We start from the raw sequence: 5,667 nt of genomic DNA, 5'->3' as shown, positions 1-5,667 counted from the left end.
ACATTTCGCATGATTACTGGTTAGTGTAAATGGTCACCTGGCGTCATGTTCAGTTTACAGGGCGAAAACGTTCGTTTGAAAGATATAAATTTTTTTAGATATGGAATGAAACCTCTATATCACGAAATTCTTGGTATAAAAAACGAGAATCTCGATCCCTGCCTTTTAAAATGTATGGAACAGAACGTTGACATAATGAACCAATTTCCCCAGTCTCTTGGCACTTCGAGGTTCCACTGTATGTGGTAACAACAATTATTGATCGCTCAGTGAGACAATGCGAAGTGGCTCCAAAGGAGCACGTATTATTCAAAATACGGACCACTATCGAGATGGTTATTAAGTGTCGACAAAGTTGTGCAATAAACAATTTAGACATACCGGGAACAAACAATGATAAACAATCAGATAAAAATATACGAACTTCTATAAAAATTAAAGGTAAGAAATGGCTGAGTTGTCGATCATCATCACATTCGCCATTCCCCGCTTTCGTCATTCGCCGGTGACTACGTTCGAACGTTAAGAAAATTCTCTTTGCTTCGTTTTTAACTTTACATCAGTTTTGTCCGCGTGGAGTAAATTAAAATTAAACTTGCCCTTTCGTCGTTTGAAGGCGTTTTTAATCGATACTCATTCTTGTTTAATAATTATAACATACTTCCGTTGAATTTTCTTCGTCATTTTACTTAGATATTCAGAAAAATGATCACAGTTCACGTACGTTTAGTCAGAACAAAAATACTAAGAAAATATCGCATCCTTTCGTGTTTATCCAAAGTTAATTTACTTGTGTATCACCCGACTGTAATATGCTAGAATACTAAACGATTTGCAACGTACATTTGGAGACACATAGGGTTATTTCACCTTCTGATAACAGGTATATAGCTTTTATGTTACTTTGGATCTTTTCGGTTATTTGTTTGATTGTTTCTTTCTCTCTTTCTTTTAGACGACTAAACTTTATTTTGCAGTAGTGATATACCGGTATATAAAACAATAAAATTCAGGTTTTGTAGAATAACATTTTATTGTCATATTATACTTATACAATGTTAAACTGAGAATATGCCGCAAGCTTTACATATCACTTTCTATGGAACTGAACGACGGATTCTAAATAGACACCTTCATGAACAAAAATGCTCCCTTACTGTATCCTTCACAGCTTGTTGTACTTCTCTAATCTTCCAGCAGAAAAGGATTGGGTTTAATGACGAGTTGAAATAAACCAAATTTAGTGCAAACCGAAATGCAAGGAGAAGAAAACCAGAGGACATTTTGCCTCGATTTTCTCTAAATGCAAAAGGCTGGACAACAATATATGGTAAATAACAAACAACTAATGTCAACTGCAGCCACAGTGCACTGGACGCTGCCTTCCTGTATCGCGTTATGTTCAACGCAGTTGTTTGGTTCGGTTGTCCTGTAACATTGTCTTGAACTTGAGTTTGATGGTGACGCAGCCTGAGGAAAATCCTCGTGTAAGAGTAGATCGATATTAGAAAGCACAGTGTTAGAATTATGTAGATATAGCTACATATTGTTACTAATGATTCATTCCAAAGGTATGCTATGCAGCCAACGATAGAGACAATCCAAAAAACAATCACAGTTACATAAGTTCTTTTTAAAGTTACAACTTGTCTGTATCTGAGCCCTAACAACAGAGCGAGAAGTCTGTCCACACTTATGGTAGTCATTGTCAACTAACAAGGACACCAAACACAGTATTTGGCCTGTAATGAACACTGTGAACACTGAGAAGCGACAAGTATTCCATTGTTTGTTGACCACAGACATCAAATAAATAACATGAAAAGGTTCAACAATAATACCAACACAGAGATCGGTTGTCGCTAGGCTCCGAAGCAAGAATTTGGACGGCGGATGAAGTGAAGCCTCTTTGTAAAGAGCGACAAGGATCAGAGTATTTCCAAGGAATGCAGTGATGGACAGAAAAATGTTTAACACTGAAAGGAGTATCAGTTGGCTGTGTATTCCTCCAGTTCTGAATTCTGCTGAGCAAAGCAGTTCTGGTAATGTTTGCCATTCTCCGGCACCAGTAGAGTTTGTTATCGCGGCCATTAAGAGCACTTGAGAACACGAGTTTCTTTGCTCCTTTATAAGGATGAGTAAGATCAAGTCAAGTTAACTCAGGATATCTTATGAGTTTGTCATGAATTTCATATAACGTAGCTATTTAAATATCCTCTCAAGTCGGTTCTATTTAATAGCAATAAAACATCAGTGGAATGCCGCATTGGAAAACGTCAAAAACAAAAACAAAACTTAAATGAAAGACAAAGCGGCGTTCAACGGTTAATTAAACCCACTTCTAAGTTTCGTTTTAATACATTTACATACGCTTCTTCCTTATTCTTAATCACTTAGTATTAGCTAGTCGGAGCAATTACCAAAGTTTATTGTTTTCCTTCTGATGACGGTCACCTGAAATTAAGACCACCTTGCGTTAAATTTTCAGTCGACCTCTATTTCATTGTACCACTCAGCTTTTTGTTTCATTTGTCACTTTATTTCTCAAATCGGGGCGCTCTCCGTTAGCCAAAATTTTCTGTTGGAAATTCTAGAAAATTTCTGTGTCAAATGAAAAGGCTTTCAGTTTAACCTTCCTTTTAAACTTGCAATCACATTGGTAGATGTGATGGCTGATTATGGTGCAATTAGACAAAAAAAAAAGTGGAAATGGAAATTTTTTGCAGATGGACAACAATTTTATTTGACCGGTTGAAAAGGAAAAAGCAGAGGACCTCGGAAGGTCGTCTATTTGTTTCGGGAAATTTCCGTTTGATGCTCGCGTACTGGTTGCATTTCAACTGGTTAAACCGACAATTTTGGCAAATGGAAAGTGCCCAGCCTTTTGTAACTTCCTACAAAGGCATATTTATCTTTTAAATGTCTGGGTCTTCCGCCTGTTAATTGCAGATAATGGCAACTATTTAAAACTCACAAAATGTCACGCTACAGACCGCTTGTAAATAAAATTTGAATCAACGGTATTAAACTAATGACTTGTGTCTTTTAACTCGTTTGTTTTTTAAAGACGATCACCCTGAAATAATTTTGTTAATATGTTTTCAGTCAGAAGACGTTCACAACTTTTTGATGTTAGCAAATGAACAATAATTCTTGGTTATATAAGGATCTGACCACACAGTAGCTTTATTTCCACTTTATGACTGAAGGAAAGGATCCAAATTCTTTTAAACTCGAATACATATATATTTATTTCCCAGCCCACCGAGACACGTGCATGGTAAAAAGAGAAATAAATTGCAAAAAGAAAAATTTCATGAAAATGTTCATTTTCTCTCTGTAGTAAAGGTACTGCATGGTTTAAATTGAAATTCAAATTTCCTTCGCATCTTTTTTAAAACGTCGTGTAGAAATTGCAAATGACGTTCTCCTTTAATAATTGCTTTTATTGCCTGCTAGCTAGGACACAGGACACAGTAGGACGCGTGCTTCATATGAATCAAGCAGATGGCCTACAAGTTCGTCTTCAGAACCCAACCGGTGTGCCAAAGGTCATGCGTTTGATTCCCGTCGGAAATTCAGATTTTTTTTCTTTCGTTCATGCTCGTGAAAAGATAAAAATGAAATGATCTTTGCCGTTCAGTTTCTGTTTTTAATTTTTTTGGTTTTAATTTCAAATTCAAATTTTCTTTATTTCTTTTCAAAAGTGATTGTGTAAGATATCATGAAGTTCTTGCCAAATAATTTATTTTATTGATATTTTAGCTAGGAGTTGTTTTTGCATTTTAATGACTCCGGGTAAAAATGTTTAGTTGTAATGTGAAAAGATAAACCTTGTGTTATGTCCGTATGAACAGTTAATTTACTTCTGTATCAACCGACGGTAGAGTTTCAGAATAAACGGTTTGTCGGTTTTGAGAGATCCGATCTCGGCTGATTTCAACCCAAGATAAATTCGACAACTGCAAGGAAAGAAATCTTTTCGCTACTAAACTGCCGTTTTCGATGAACGTAAAACTGACCTTCGTGCAGCTTTTCGCCTGTGACTATCTGCATATAAAGGCTGACTGCTACCAACCTATCAAACTACCTATGAATGAACTTTGACAAAATGTCGTCAGATAGTTAAACGACAAAATCTGATGTCTGCGAATTTGAATTATTCTTCGTGTTTGGAAGTAATAAATTTTTTAATATGGCTGTTTTTTTAATATGGCTTTCCTATTTATTTTTTCTCTGTAATTTTATCTCCCTATTGAAATGTAACAAACCCACGTGTCAAACGATAGCTCAAAATTGATCGTTTTGTTTGACGTTCCGAGGCTATGCTCCACAATCGTGAGATAAACAAAACAATTGAGTTTTGCTGATCATGACGTTCTCGTTCCATGATTACTTTTTTTGAACTTCCTGTTTTATTTTATTATAAAATTAGAAAATATTTTGAATTTTAAACGATTTCGGTTTTTCCAAAATTCTTTTTTACAGACCAGAAAGGAAACCTCATTTTTTGCTTATCAGAAGTTACTTTACTTCTAAATCACCAGACTGTGGACTCTCAGGTTAAATATTTTTTGGAATTTACAAGTCATAAGTTTATTTCACCATCCTGTAAAGTCGGCCGTCGCGAGGAAGGATTTAAATTTCGTGTTTCATGCGACTGAGCTTTCGATCAATGTGAGCTGACCTTCTCGTTGCTTTTCACCAGTGACTCACTCACTCAGTCCTACTCATTCAGGCACATAAGGCCTTCACAAGGGACTGTCTCACTGCTACCGGATTCAATCTTGAAAATTTCTTTCCGTTTTTCACCTGCGCGCTCCAATCTTTGATCGTGAACAAAGTATGTCATAACAAAACGGCGAATTTTGAAAGAATAAACTCTTGTGTTTAGTCATTATTACATAAAACAAGTGTTCTTATTACAAAAAAAGGTAAGATAAAAGTCAGTTTTTGAAGGAAAGAATTTTATTATCATAAATTTTACTTATCCAAATTTACAACCATATTAACATCACTTAGACCGGCTTCCGATGAAAATCAACTGCCACTGCCGATTTTAAACTGCCATAAAAAAATGATAACTACTAACTTCATGAACAAAAAAGCTCTCCTACTGTATCCTTCATTGCTTTTCTCGCTTCTCTGATTTAGAATATTGTGTATCGTCTATAATGTATTTATGTTGTATTTTTTTTTGGTAAATGGCAAAATAAACGAATTGAATTGAATTGAATCTTTCCTAAGGAGTAAAGAAGATGGTTTGCCTGACGAGTTCTAAAATAAACTAATGCTACTGTCAATTCGAATCCAAGAACAAAACCCAGACAAATACTTCGAAGTTCTCAAAACGTAAAAAAAAAAACCCCAACAATGTACGTTAAATGACAAATAACAACTGATGTCCACCTTAGCTAAGCTAAAAGGTTTCAGCTGTAAACCGGAAAATAAAACCTTATGCTATCTACGTATCAACAGTTGCTTTCCGTCTGTGAAACCCTACTGTAGATATTTAGAATAAATAGCATAAATGTTTTAGGGGCCGAAGGCTTATTTCATCGTAAGATAAACTCGCAAGTAGCGGCAAAGAAGGAAATGTTTTGGTGCTTTCACTGGGCTAAGTTCTCGATCAACGTAAACTGGCCTTATCGTGGCTGCACGCCTGTG

The 5,667-nt window shown here is 35.7% G+C and overlaps 1 pseudogene; it reads right to left on the bottom strand.

The window, feature by feature from the left end:
- Positions 1-1,133: 1,133 nt before the first annotated feature.
- On the bottom strand, positions 1,134-2,091 carry LOC146487292 (melanocortin receptor 4-like; annotated as a pseudogene).
- Positions 2,092-5,667: the final 3,576 nt, after the last annotated feature.

The sequence above is a fragment of the Pavona decussata genome, unplaced genomic scaffold, assembly GCF_977016875.1.
Source record: "Pavona decussata unplaced genomic scaffold, jaPavDecu1.1 SCAFFOLD_16, whole genome shotgun sequence".
In the NCBI taxonomy this organism is placed as follows: domain Eukaryota; kingdom Metazoa; phylum Cnidaria; class Anthozoa; order Scleractinia; family Agariciidae; genus Pavona; species Pavona decussata.
This window is presented reverse-complemented; position numbering and strand designations above follow the sequence as displayed.